Below are 15,159 nucleotides of genomic sequence, written 5' to 3'. Positions count from 1 at the left end.
GCAGCTGCTTTCCACATCTGTATTCCTGTGATCCCTGACATACAGATAATTTCTGGAGAGTGATAGCTGTCCCCATGGTCCCTGCACAGTGGGACAGAGCTTCCCAGTTCTGTATGCACCCACTGGGTTCAGGGACACAGGCTGGGTCCTGGGTGTTTGGTATTCCAGTAAATCTCCTTAAAGCTTATGCATTTTCATAAATTCATCTTTCCCTATAAGGCTGCCTATTAGTTCTTCTCCCTGCTTATATAAACTCTCATGAGAGCAGTGTTGCTTAGTGTATCCAGTATCCTCAGCACTTCCCCCAAGGAAAAATAAATCATTAGGTATCATCATCTGGCTGTTTGTCTTTATCAGTGCCATCTCCAGATGTGCAGAAGACATGAAGAACGCTTCTGCGCAGCTTTTAGTCAGGCAGAGGACAGGCAGAATTTTTCAGTGTCTTTTCTGCCAGGAGCATGCTTTGTACTTGTGCTACACTGCAGAAAATTAAGGCAAAGGCAGAGAAAAACCAACAGTGGAACACTTGGGAAAGGAAGTACAAAGACAGCTGGGAAAGCAGAGAGGGATGGTTTTTATAGCAGGAAAAATTTCTTTCAGTGTTCAGGAAAATGTCATGGACAGTAATATTGAAAATTACCTTGATCTTTGTATCACAGACAGAAAATAAGGTACTTTGTCACTCTCTTTTCTTGTACCTGGGGTACCCCGTTGCCCTGAGGGGGATGAGATGTGGCGGAGGGTTGTCACAGGGACCAGCCCTGCTGACCAGCTGCACTGGGAAGGGAGCACCACTGCCAGGCTGCTTCCTCTCCATCAGGCAGCTGCTCTGAGTGCATGAATATGTCCCCTGTCAAGTGGGAAGGAAATCATGTCAGAAAAAAGGAAGTCTGTCACACACTGCAAAAAGAAGAACAAGAAACCAAATGGGCCTGTGACTAGGATAGCCTGATGCTTTCTCAGGCTGGATTGCCAGGTGCTAACACAGTTCTAAAAATGAGCTGTATAAATCCAGATGACTAATATTTAAGCAAGTGACTTCATTTCAAATACAATGAAAAAAAGAGATTCCACATTTCTTTTACTGGTACGCTTTAGAGTAGCAATCAAGTGTCTCATCTTGAAAGATGCTTTCATTATCATCAGCTGTCTAGGCACTGTGATTAGTCCATGTGTACAGCAATCCCCTTCCTTGGGAGAAAGAACAAGCCTCGTGGTTAAATATTGATGTTACAGATAGTGCTTTTAAATGGTATTCAGAGGAGAGGGAAGTAAAGAGCCAAAAGCTGTCGTGAAGTGGTTGATGCTAGACTTGCACTTTGCACTTTCTAAGTGAATAAAGTTTAGTACTGAAAAGACCTCTGCAAAAAAACAGCAGTCCAGGAGCTGCAAGATTTTTACCTTTACAAGGTACAGTGTCTGTGCCATGAGGTACTACATAAAGATGCTGGAATTGCTTTCAGGGCTTTGTCAGGTGCAAAAGGCTGCAGTCTGCTAGGCACCGTCCTTAAAAGCTCTCTCTGCAAAAAAACTGAATATTGGTGGAGATTTAGATCAACTTTAAAGCAGTTACCATGGTTTGGGCTGGGTGATTAAAGCCAATAGATGCAAAAATCCTGTCTATCCAGTCACTACAGACACTAACAGTTCAGTTATCTGCTGTATGAAGCATCTTGTGCTCTTTGACGTGGCCTCCAGCTGCTGCTGGGAAAAAGCAGGGAACCTTCTGTGTGTCCTATTAGTCCCACCTGATTGTTTTACAAACCCTACTTAGTTGTATGGGATGGCACTGCATAACTGTTTGTGAACAGCTGAGTCACTCCCTGAAAGGCTTTTGTTGTGCTTGAGGACTTTTAGGAACAATTACAGTACATTTAGTGTCTCTTTAGACATTTCAATATTGACAGGTTGATCCAGCAACAAATCTTTAGCTCTGCTTCCTGCAGATAGATTTATACAAAATCTGTTAAATGCAGAGAATCCTGGAATTCACATATAATAGCTGGCAAATGCTGTGTTTACTCTGAGGGGAAATAACCTAATTCCCTCTGCAGAAAATGGGTAGAATCACACACAGCTTAGCAGGCAGTCTAAAAGCACAAGTAGTGTTAGGAGCACCAGCTTTCCATGGTTTAGGAGACACTTCCCTGTTACAGTTGTGTATTTACATCAAGAATGTGTGGGGAGTGTTTCAGCACACCCTGAGGAGGCACTGAATAAATGAATGAAGCTACATGAATATGGGAAATTTAATGGAATGCTTTTGTCCTCCTTCAGGGATGACCCCAGCTCTCCTTTCCCCATGTTTCTAACTCCTTCACATAGACCACTGGTGTTTCTGGTGCCCCATCCAACTGCTGCTCTTGCCTCCAGTGCCTCCACTCTGCAGCCGATTCCATCATGGCAGCATAACCCTGTGCCTCCTCCTGGGAATTCGTCCGCCTTACAGTATCTAGATGAAGGCTGCCGTCAGCCATGCTGCTTCCTGTGCATGCTGGTTCTCTCAGAATTGCTGGTTCACCCTTATCTTTTTTTGCAAAGTGGGACACATGGAGTATTTAAGTTTTGACTTTCCTGAGCTTCATTTCAGATGGAGTTTTTTGTCATCCCATGGAGATACTGCTGTCTGGTTCAGTACAGATGTGTACCTTACTGAGGGGCTCCAAGGAGAGGGGCTCTAGCCTGTGTTAGAAGCAGCTGGGATGGTGGGGACTGTGTGATGAAGTGGTGAGGACTGTCAGGAGACATGGTCCCTGAGTCCATGGCAGTTCCTCCAGACAGTTTGGCACATTGATGTTTCCGGAGTAACTCCCCTTATGCAAGCAGCAGCCTGCTCTTTAACCCATGCCTAGAAAACTGCTCATTGATGAAGTGAAAGGAAAGCTCATGAGGCTCTAAGGGGCCTAAGGCCAACTGAACTTAGATGCTGACAGCAAAGGAAGAAGGAACTTTCAATGAAATTGAGTGTGTTCCCTAGATGTGGCTGTAATGACCTGAAGGCAATAGAGATGCTCAGAACCTGGCCTTTAATTAACTGTGTCTTTTTCTCTCCATCTGCTTTCCTCCTTGTCTCTGGATTTCAGCCAAGACTAAGACAAGGTGGATGGAATACTTGTTTAGGCAGCATTTCTAACCCAGCTTCACAGACCCGTGAGATTAAGCTAGTTCAAGTCATGTTGACCCTTGAAAATCTGAAAAACAGCTGTTGTCAACCCTTAAATACTCCGTGAGCATGCAGGTTTCTCCAGGGGCATTGCAAAGAAGAAAGGACTTTTTCTGGAAGTAAAAGCCAGGCTTTCAAACCAGGAAAGGGGGAAGGGGTTAGAGCTAGACATATGCTGTAGTCAGCATCAGTTTTAATCTGTGTAAGGTCTTAGGAAAAAACAAATTCAGACGTGACTTCTTTAAAATGGTATGAGGAAGAGAAAGGATGTCCTTGCATGTACCCCTCACTTTTTGGTGAGCAGCATTTGCTGTCTCTGCTCTGCCCTTCTCCCATACTGGGTGAGGAGTCCATGGTATTGCCATCTGCTCTCTGGATGATGGAAGTGTTCAGTCAAACATTGCTTCAGTCAAAATTTAGAGGAGGAAACTTAAGCTGAGTCTGGATACATGAACCAGTCTCTAACATTTGGATGCTTGCACATACATACAAAGTGAAGTCTTTACAGCTCCTGACCTTAGTAGAAGTTTGCCCTGAGCTGTCAGTTGAGATCAAGTACGATCATGTCAGTGCAAAGCCAAAGTGAATGACATCACCACAGAGGACTCTAATCTCCATGCAGTAATTGTATCATTTTGTTTTTCAAGATGAAATCTTTATCTTTGGAGACAGAGCATCTAATTAACTAATTATTTGGACTGATGAAAATGCCAAAATAAAAATGACCAACTACAAGAAGGGTGAAACCTTTTGGCAACTATATAAGCTCAGATGTACAGCTTAATTTCAGAAAGCATGCAGGGTCCCTTCAGTGCAAGCAGGAAAGCTAAAGACATTCAGATCTTTTGGGACAAATCATAGATTCATGGAATGGTTCAGGTTAAAAGGGACCTTAAAGATCATCTAGTTCCACCCCCTGCCATGGGCAGGGATACCTTCCCCTAGACCAGGTTCCTCAAAGCCCCATCCAAGCTGGCCTTGAACACTTTCAGGGATGGGGAATCCACAGTTTCCCTGGGCAGCCTGTTCCAGTGGCTCACCACCCGCACACTAAAGAATTTCTTCCTGGTATCTAATCTAACCTTATGCTCTTTCAGTTTAAATCCATTACCCCTTGTCCTCAGCCATACATGCCCTTGTAAAATGTCCCTCTCCAGCTTTCTTGTAGGCTCCCTTCAGGTACTGAATGGTGCTATAAGGTCTCCCTGGAGTTTTCTTGAACTCTCTCAGCCTGTCTCATAGAAGAGATGCTCCAGCCCTCTGATCATCTTCATGCCCCCCTCTGGACTCACTCCAAGAGGTCCCCATCCTCCTTATATTGGGCCCAGAGCTGATCACAGAACTGCAGATGGGGTCTCATGAGAGTGGAGTAGAGGGGAGAATCCCCTTCTTCAACCTGCTGGTCACGCTTTTGTTGATGCACCCAGGATACACTTGGCTTTCTGGGCTGAGCACACATTGCTGGGTCATGTCGAGCTTCTTGTCCACCAGCACCCCTAAGTCTTTCACTTGAGGGCTGCTCTTAATCTATTCTCTTCACGGATTTTATTTGTATTTGGGATGGCCCTGACGTGGGTGAAGGACCTTGTTGAACTTCATGAGGTTTGCACAGGCCCACTGCTCAAACCTGTCCCCTCTGGATGGCATCCCTTCCCTCTGGATGGCATCTGCTCCCTCTGGGTGGCATCCATTCCCTCCAGCATGTTGACTGCATGACACATCTTGGTCTTGTCAGCAAACTTGCTGAGGATGTGCTCAATCCTACTGCCCGTGTTGCTGACAGAGATGTCACACACAGCACCAGTCCTAATACCAACTGCTGAGGAATGCCACACATCTCTGGACTGCCACAATGTATATATATTAGGCAGGAATCTGAGGAACAGGAATAGTCTGGAACTTCTTAAACTTTGTGTGGGTTTTAAAGTAACCAGAGTTTTCCGATTTGTCTTGCTAATTGTTAAAATAGCCTTTCATAGCAAGAACTTGTTATAGAAATAGACATTGTATAGCTCTAGGACATAAAAGAATAAGAAATGGGTTTTTCTGGGTCCTAAATCCTGGTGGTAGGATGCACAGGTGACCCAGTGTGGATTCAAAGAATGAGTTTGAACCTCATGCTGAGTACTGTCTCTACGTCGCTATTCCAGCAGGAAAGCTGAGCATGGTCCTGATGCTCACCAATACATTTCTTGTACTTGAATGCTGATGTGTTTGCCTACTCAATGCCTAAAGGACTTGTGTCATTGGCAGACGTCTGATTGTCCCCCAGGAGCTGAGGGGAAGTTGTGATTGCAAAATGAATTGAAATCTTCCTGGAGGCCACAATGTGTCTTCAAATATGACATGCCCGATAATCAGCTCAGGTCAGTCTGATGTAGGCTGCAGCAGTAGGAGTTGAGCATCTCAGGCAGCTCTGACTTTAAGTTTCCCTTTGGTTAGGCACTTCATTTTGTGAGGGCTTTCTATCTTTACAATCAGCCACTGCAAAGCTGCTGGCCATAAGGTCTCAGCTGGCAGGACCAGCCTTCACCTACTGCCCTTCTGCCTGAAAGACTTGTTCAAAGTAGTTTTGAGATATTTGGACATGTTTGAGGAATCTTGGGTGGATTTCTCCCAAGTGATGCCCAAAGGAATTGTTAGCAAACAGGTGGGGCTGGGTTTGTTTTATAATATGGGGAAGACATTTCCCTCCATACTGCATACAACATAGTGACTACCAAAACTGAACAGCTGAGAACTACAGTAGCCCCAAAATGGCAGGGCACACATTGTCTCCTGCATGAAGACAAATACAGTAGAGACTGCTACTGTGAGAGCAAGTCTGGTCTAGACAGTGACTTTTTTAAATGCAAACAGAATGCTGAAACAGGGAAGCCCTTCCAGTTTTGGTAACACAGCTGTCATACTGTGAATTGCAGTCTTGTATGAGAGCATTGTTCATAATTTACAAAGCAAAACCAAAATTCAATTCTTGTCATCTCCCACATACATTTTTGTGTTACTGGAGGAATGTGACTCTCAGAACTGGTGTAGGATTTTGAGGCTTTCAAATCTAAATTGAACTCCAACCCCACAGCCTGGAGCCATGGCTGATGGCAGAAGTAGAGTCTAGTCCAGGTCCCCAACGTGTTGTTTTCACATCACAGACAGTACCTTCTCTCTTAGTACAGTGAACCAAATCATTAAGCATTCAAGACTGGATTAAGCAGAATTCACCCATCTAAATCAGAAATGCTATGATTGGATTTTCTGCCTCAAACTGCAGGCACTCTGATTTTATCACCAAAGACATAAAGACTTCAAAATGCTGCTATTTTTTTCCATTTAGCTCAGTTATTTCTGGGGTAGGAGTAAAAGTTACAAGTCCTCACCTCTCAGTCAAAATAAGAAAATTATTTATGGTGAGGAGATTTCTTAAGCAGCAATCAAATAGGAAATTTGAATAGTTTGAGCATCTAAGATGTTATATTAAGTCTGAAGAGCTGGATTAGTGACTAGAAAGCAGGTAAGACTGGAAAGGTTCATGCTAATACTTTCTTGATAGGATTCTGCTGTCACTCTTTCACCTAACATCTCCTCATATTGAGCTGTTTTAAAATCTCTGTCTTTCTGTTTGAAACACTGGTAAGATCAGATGGTCAATCACAGCTTCCAGTGCTTTCCCATTTCAGAGTTTTTCATCACAATAAATTCTGAAATGTTTTGTCAAGTCTAATTTTTATTTAGGCAAGTGATGAATATTTCCCCTGCTCTGGGACCTTGCATATTTGTTTTGAATTTTTCATACAGTAATAAATCTATATAATGGAAAAATCCTCTCTCTTGAAAATGCATTTTGAAGTATTTAAAAGTAAGAGCCTCAGGCCAGATTTTGCAGTGCAGGAATCAGTGGGAGTTCTGTTGTCTATAGATTAAAACCATTGTCTAATTTTTAAAAAGAACCATCACATCTTAAACTGGTTCTGCAATAGAACAGTCCTTTCTACTCTGAGATGCATACTCCAACAGCTTGATTTTTTTTTTTTTGTTTTAAGCAGAAGGAGTTGGCTAAGCTGAAGACATTAATTCCTTCTGTGGATGGCAGTCCATTTGTACATGCCTACCATTTCACTGATTAAGAAGATAACAAATCTTCAGTGAAGTTACTGATGAGTCAGAGGCTGCTGATTTACAAGTAATTGCAGGTTCACCTGCTCCTGGCAGAAGGAGTTGTGCCTCATCTTGACAAGCCAGAAGTAAATGCTTAATTGGCAAAAGCTGTTCCAGCAGGGAGGGCTAAGCAGCTGACCTCAGAATATGTTCTTGTAAGGGTTTTGTGCATTGTATTGTTGTGAACATGATGTAAAGGTGTTGCCCTGCTTGTGTAATTGCAACTTAAGGGTAATATTTAAGTCAATGCAGCAGGTCAAGGAAGCAGTCTGGAAATTTGGGATGTTAACCCAAAGTGAGGACATAGTGTACATTAATATAGCGTGAATATAGGCTAATAACTGATGCTGCTGCCAAAATAATGCCAAAATGCTGTCATTAATAATTATGCAAGTTAATTTAACCCTTCCACTAGTAAATCATATTGCATTATAACTACATAAATATAGCAGCAAATTGCCATTCCCTAATGCCTATTTAAATGAATTATTTTATCATTTTGAAGTGTCTTTTAAATGAAGCTGGTATTTCATCAGTTCATTGGTTAGAAATATTTTTAGACAAAGATCTGTTCCTTGACAAATGCTGCTATTAAACTGGACTTTTACCAATGGAGCAGATTCTCTTGAATCATCCCTGGACATTTTCCTATCCTTCTGGAAGCGATGCATATTCTTATTTCATAGCCACCATCAAAGGAAATGACTGTCAGTGGAGCACAGGGAGGGTTTGGTTTAGCCCTTGTTTCAGTCTGGCAAGGGGCAGGTGCTCTGCCTGCCTCAGCTTTTCAGGGCATCGTTGTACGTGCGGGCTGCCCACTGCTGGAGGTTCAGTAGGGAGTCATGGTCTGTGTAAAGCCTGGGGGCGGTGCAGATAGCAACCTGTAACCAATTTGCTTGCATTTGTGATTGTAAAATAAGCTGTGCCTTGTCTTTTAGCTTTCTGGGAGTTCCAGATATACTGAGTGGTGATTGAGGACTTCACATAAGGCATTTGGCATGGTGAAATACCTCGATCTGTTAATGTGATGTAATTGCCTTTTTAAGTGTTCTGTATTTTATGGAAACTGCATGAAAAATTATTAGTTGATAAATGTAATTTTACTTATATTAGAATTAAATTTACACCTGGTTTGGAAGGTCTTTCACATTTCAGTTTCATTTTACTCCGGGTGGGTCATCAATTTAATTTCCCTTAAGTTGAATCTGAATAAAATTTGGAAAAGTAACTTAAAAGCACTAGGTATGGGAATTATTAATTGATCTGCTCAGGGTCATTTTTAAGTGATCACTGTAGCCCTTAATTCCAGCAATAACTGAATTGTTGGAGTGATACAAGTGTGAAAAAACACACATAATATCAAGCAGGAAGATTATGTTTATATAGATGCTATACATCAAGTATCAGCTACATAGTCAGCCGGCTGTTCCCTAAAACTTATACACATGACTTGCAATATGGCTTTCTTTGTAAAGTGAACCCTTTAGAGCCATCTGCACTTACCAATCTAAAATGTATGTCCATTATAGTCACTCTCTTCATAAAGTGGAGTGCCCAAGAGGCAAACCATTGATTTTTCAGAGATGGACACAAACCAGTACCTTAGAAGCTGTCCTATTAACACGTTAGGAAAATATGCAGAGTGTTTCCAAGTCTTCCACAATCTGTTTTAGGAAATTCAGTCTGCAGTTGGTTTTGTCTCAGACTTGCCTGAAGGCACTAATTTTGAGAAAGAGTCAGCGCTGAGATGTGAGACTTGTCCAATCTTTGCTATTACCTAGAGGTTCCTAAGCTCTTAAAAAAGCTGTTAATGATCTACAAGATCATGTCTTAATACCAGTAGCACAGAATTTTATTCACTTTGCTTAGCTTGTGACTGATGGCACCACTCATGTGAATATTGTTGAACTCTAAGAAGTTGTGCAAATCTGGACTTTAATTCAATCTGAGTATAAAACATTATACCAAGAAAATATGTCCTCTTTCTATGGGATTGAATCTGCCAGGCCTCAGGTATCTTATTAATCATTTGCTGGTGAAAGACTGGTCATCACTGTAAGAGTGTAGACTCCTGAAACCATGTTTCAGCTGTTTGAATTTCAGCCTATATCATCCCTCCTTGGAAGGTCTGTTCACTGTAAGAGCTGAAAGATTGATAAGCTTTCAGAAGGCTTGATGGTCACATACTGGGCCTCTCAAAAAGGAGGCATCTTGCCCACCTTCCAGGGAATGGTGGAAAGAGTGTCCAGGGCACTGCTTCTCCCTCTGCACCAACCTGCTGGGAGATCTCAAGAGAGTCAACTACGATATCAGACACCCAGAGTTATCATATCTGAAACAGAGATATGTTTTCATCTCTGTAAACTTTGTATTTGAGACTAGTGGATCTCAAGCATTGAAGATTATTATTATTATTATTATTATTATTATTAGGCTCAAAAGTAATAGTAATTGTTATAGAATTGATCAGATGTGTCCTGTCTCATCGAATAGGAGGCTGTACCATTACACAGCGAGGACTGTGCCAAGAGTGAGATGCAGCACCTACAGCCACACCATCACCATCCAGTAAGGAATTAAAGGAGACAGCCTGAGGGGCTGGACATGAGCACACAGTTAAAAACAGCACTATGGCTTGTCTTATTACTCTGTCAATGATGATACAGCTTCAGCAAAGCCCTGGTAAAGGAGAGTATATCAGCAGAAAAGGGAATGAACAACCTGGAAAGGCTATCACTATGTGTGCTTACAGTGTCCATACAACTGCCACTACCACAGGACCATAACAGGCTCACCAGAACCTGCCTTCATGGCACCTTTTGGGTGCCTTCATCCAAGGGTACCTGAGGCTCAGTGGAAGCAAGGCCTAGTTTTTTAAGGGCTTTTTATCACCTAAAAATGCAGATAGATGCTGAATGAGCTCTCCAAACCACTTAGCGCTCAGGAAGTGTCCTAAGCCATGGCCCACTCCGCCTTATTTTGGACAGATGTTTTCCATGTGCTGTTTACTAATCATTTCCTCACTGTTGATCTGAGGTGAATGGTGGCCAGCAGGTCACAAGGGAGGATAAGGCAAGTTTTCTACTTAATGTCTTTGCTCTTGGCAGTTGCTCCTCTGTGAGTTGCCCTCTGCAGCTGCACTGCCCCACAAACGAGCCTATCTCTCTCAGAAATACCTGGTTCTGATGACGAGCCCATCTTCTGCCCTAAAACAGCCTCTGAAACAGCCTGAAAGCAAGACAGGTTGACTGGGGGAGAAACTGTCCAGAAGACTCATTTATTTTTATACCTATTTTACTGCAGTGGACCTGAGAGGTGATATTGGCTATGGGATTGAGGTGGGAAAATCTGTGTCCTGTACCTAGTGAGTTCCAGCTTGGAAGCAGCCCTTTATTTCTTTCACTGGTCCCTACTTTCGTTTGTTGTCAAATGGTTCCAGGGCACAGCGGCATAAGCCTGCAAGCAAAGATAGCCCTTTTCCCAGGCAGCTTGAAGAAGTCTCCACATATCTGATTCCCAGCAGCAAACCTCTTCCTGCCTGTGTTGAAGTTATTCACAGAATCACAGAATCATTTATGTTGGAAGAGACCTCTGAGATCATCAAGTCCAGCCTGTGACCTAACACTGCCTTGTCAACCAGACCATGGCACTAAGAGCCACATCCAGTCTTTCCTTAAACACCTCCAAGGCTGGTGACTCCACCACCTCCCCGGCCAGTCCATTCTGATACCCAATAACACTTTCTGTGAAGAACTTCTTCCTAATGTCCAACCTAAACCTCCCCTGGTTCAGCTTAAGATTATGTCCCCCTGTCCTGTTGCTGGTTGCTTGAGGGAAGAGACTGACCCTCAGCTGGCTACAACTCCTCTCAGGCAGTTGTAGAGAGTATTAATATCTCCCATGAGCTTCCTTTTCTCCAGGCTAAACAAACCCAGATATCTGTATGCATGTCTGTGTGTGTGTGCTTGTTGATGGAAATAAGCCCAAGTGTTTTGAAATGGCAAAGGCAGACTTAGTATGAAGGTTCAGTGTTTTGAGGCCTCTTTTTTTCTGGATGCTTTTTCACATTCATCCCTGTAATATGATGAGGTCCCACAGTTTGGCAGGACAAGCAGATGATGTTCAGCACTGATTTTTCCCCACTGAAGAATTGCCAGTGCTCATAACGTGCCTGTGCACATCACTCACCACTGGAGAGTTAGACTGTGTGTTTGTGCAATGAAGTGGATGGTACTGTGCTGGCACATCTCTGTGTCTCTCAGTGGTGCCTCTGTTCAAAAGAACTGAGAATTACTGTCCCCAGGTCAGCACTGTGCTCTGCTGTTCTGTCACAGACCATGGCCTTGCTGCTGTGTTTCCTTGAATTGGTGGTTGACAGAAAGGTCAGGGAAATACAGCTAGTTCTTGTAGAAATATAGGTGAAGTACTTATAAATGGGCTTGTCTGTTCTATTAAAGAATTAGGAAAGAATCAGCAACAATGCTGACATGCAGCCTTACATTGTACATTTTATCCCTACACTTTGCAACCATTTGGAAAGCTGGGGCTACTGTTCCCATCCCGGAGAAGGAGAAACAAAACTGAAGTGGAGATTGTCCCAAAATCACCCAGCAAACAAAAAAAGGGGGAGAACTGAGCCTGGAACCCACATCCCGAGGGGAATTTCTGTCTTCCGCTATGACATGCTGCCTAGGTACAGAGAGGTTAAGGCCTGTATCATGAAACTCAGGAAGATTAAACTTAAGGTTGTATATCTTCATACCCAACTTTAAGCATCTTGGTTCTCAGAGTGCTAAGAACCTCTGGAAACCAGGTTACCTTCTAAAATAAATTCCAGGGTACTAATTTAACAGCAAATGCTTTGGCACTGGTGACCTGTTTCTTAGAGGCACCAGATACCCACTAATCTGATCGACATCTGCATTTCAGAAAACAGGCCACCAAGTCTGGCAGGGCTCATCTGAGCTATGGCTCCCATGGAGAGGCAGCACTTAGGACTACTTGGGGGTGTCCTTAGGACTGTCTTGGTGCTGCCCCTCCTGGCAGTGATCCAGGTTGTGAAGAGCAGACAGTGTGACGATGCCCGTGAGGCTCTCCTAAATGCTTGTGTTGCTGCAAGGAGGAGGTTGCCTTGCAAGGCACAGGCTTCAGCTCTCATTTGCTTGGGACAGAAAGTGACGGGGTGTGATTTAATCGGGGTAAAAACAATTCAGTCCTTTATGTTGAGAGAGAACCAGATGGTGAGTGAAAAGCAGCATCTCATCGGGAGACTGCTGGTTAGAAAAACACAGGACAAAGTCAGATCAGAGGGCAGTGGCTGATGTGAGCATGCACTGTAAAGATAAATGCCAGAGCTGAGTATTAACACAGAAGCTAGCAATGATCTAATCTCCTTAAAAGCCTTTTTTCCACAAGGTCTATAAATGCTACTGCTTCTCCAGATCATGCTTTAGAGGTCTCCCTCTGTGCTCTCTAACCCTGCTCTCCTCCAAAAGACCTCAGCAGCTGAAAGCATGTTTTGCCCCTATTTGAGGGGTACCTCAGTTCTGATGGGTCTCATCAGCTTCACCAACAATCGGATAGGATTAAGGCTGGCAGGTCTGGCCCTCAGCTTGTCAGTTGTTTGGAGCACAGACTTTCCCTTTCTACTTTGTTTGACAATCCCTGGACTGCTCTGCTCTATGGATCAGCATATTTCCATATGTACGTAGAGCTCTGAACTGTTCTCTAGTTTACCTCTGCAGTTGTACAAAACCAAGAAGGTTATCCCACAAGCTTAGTGTGAGCCATTCCAGGGCACCTTGTGGGATCCTACCTTGTTTCTATAGGGCTCGGCCACACAGAGCTCCTGGGCATGGTGTTGCTGTGCTGGCCTGGGGCAGAGATCTGGTGCCTGCCTGGGAAGTCAAAAAGGGAGTTTGCTGTTTCCACCCCTGTAATGTAGTTATGGCCAAGTCAGTTGTTTGTGTTTACTCCCAAAGAAGAGGCAACACGATCCAGAGGGGAGGACTGGCCAGGAGTCAAAAGACATTTTGTTTTCCTGGCTTTCTCACTGAGGTGCAGTGACTTTGCACAAGCCGCTTCCCCACAATGTGCTTCACTTATGTCTGGCTGACCGGTATTTTCACCTGCTATTACTTTATTTTGGTCCTTACGATATGTTCATTTTCTATGGGAATCTCAGATCTGCCAAGGAAAAGCAGCTGCCTGACACCTACCAAGAAAGCACAGTAACATGGGGCTTTAGTGAAATCCACTGCAAAACCCAAACCTAAATGTGTGCAGGTTCAGTAACTCCTAAAGCTTAGATCTTGAACACCACTCTTAGCCTCCCCCACCCAGCTGCTCTCTTCCCCACTGACTGTATCCATGCTCAGGCATTTTCACCTGCAGTTCCAGTTCTGTTTCTTGCAATGAGCAATGCATTCCTCTAGTGCCTGTGACCTTCAGAAAATTCCTGCAGACCTACCCCTGTCCTTCACCTCCTGCACACTCTAGTCTCCAAAACGAAGCACAAAACTGAGTATGTTTCTTGTTTCAGAAGGGAAGTGTTTTTAGAAAGGAGGAGAAAACTAAGGAGATGAAGCAACTGAGAGTGTAGAATAACAGCAACTACGGTGTAAGAGCTGCGGGGGAGGGAATTTCTCCAGCATCATTCCCACACATGTTTTTATTATAGCAGAAGTTCCCGCTGCGTAGTGATTGCAGTATCCCCCTTAAAAGTGTAGTAGGAACATATGCACAGAGCAGCTGCATGGTATAAACTTGTCTGCAACAAAGTGCGATAAACAGAAGTATCATCTGCTACAGGAATAGCTGTTTTCTACCAGTGTTATTTAACCTAGCTACTCCAGGGAGGCCGTAAATCAGGACAGGCTTGCTGCTGAGCGCACCGCTATTGCCTGGCTGTTTACCAGACTGGCTCATGGCACTCTGGAAATGGCCCTAAGCTTACAGGCAACAGGAAGGGCAGAAATTTATAAGGGAGTAAACAAACAAACAAACAAATTCTTTTTCTGGAATAAAATTTGCTCCAAAATTAGGTGATTCCTGGTTTGTTTAAGCCAGTCTATTGCACATCATGTACAGTTACAGCCATGCTCCAAAGATGACTGTGGTGGCACAGGATATTGTTGTTCTTCAGTTTTTCCTTGCTGGGTAGTGCCTTCCTCCTGTGCCTGTTCTCTGTGGCAGGATCTGAGGGAACAGGTCCAGCAAAACAGCTTTCTGGGTCACTGCTAATTGGAGACTGTGATAATCCAAATTCTTTCAATCATGTTCGAATTTACTGGAGGTGAATTTGCCCCAAGTAGACTTTGTCTATTATTGAAGCTGTTGTCTATTCCTGCTTGACATTCCTGCGTCATTGGCCTGGTCCCTTGTGGTAATGATGGCTGTTAATAGACCTGGCTTTCTGTGGTGTCCATCCTCTGCCCTTTCTCCCCCGACTCTTTAAACAGGAAACAGTGTGTTCATCACTTTGAGTAGCCACAGTGCTGTGGGAATCTCATATTTTATTCTATTTCCTGCAGTTAAGCCACCCGATGCTGTTGTAGTGTTTGGAGCTGTCCTTTGGAGCTTGCTTTGTTTCTGCTTTTCAGAGGGAAGGAATGGCAAAGCAGCAGCAGGGCTGGGGCCTCGTCCCAGCTGCTGTGCCAAGAACCTGCAATGACAGAGCACCTCCATGCTGGATATTTAAACATCGTAGAACCACTGAATGGTTTGGGTTGGAAGGGAAAATTACAGATGGGGTATGCACAGCTTCTCTGAGCAGACGTATGCAAGGGTATGGCAGCGTATGTGACACCATCTTGCTTCTCTAGGGTGGTCTGCTCCCAGTCCTC

At 43.7% G+C, this 15,159-nt stretch overlaps 1 protein-coding gene across 1 annotated transcript in view; it reads left to right on the top strand.

Moving 5' to 3' along the window:
- The window catches only part of PRIMA1 (proline rich membrane anchor 1), a gene marked incomplete at its 5' end in the record, with an annotated part of 41,714 nt that overhangs the window by 875 nt on the left and 25,680 nt on the right, over positions 1–15,159 (top strand). The window lies entirely within an intron of this gene.

Source organism: Corvus brachyrhynchos, unplaced genomic scaffold (genome assembly GCF_000691975.1).
Source record: "Corvus brachyrhynchos isolate BGI_N302 unplaced genomic scaffold, ASM69197v1 scaffold1, whole genome shotgun sequence".
NCBI classification, from domain to species: Eukaryota; Metazoa; Chordata; class Aves; order Passeriformes; family Corvidae; genus Corvus; species Corvus brachyrhynchos.
This window is presented reverse-complemented; position numbering and strand designations above follow the sequence as displayed.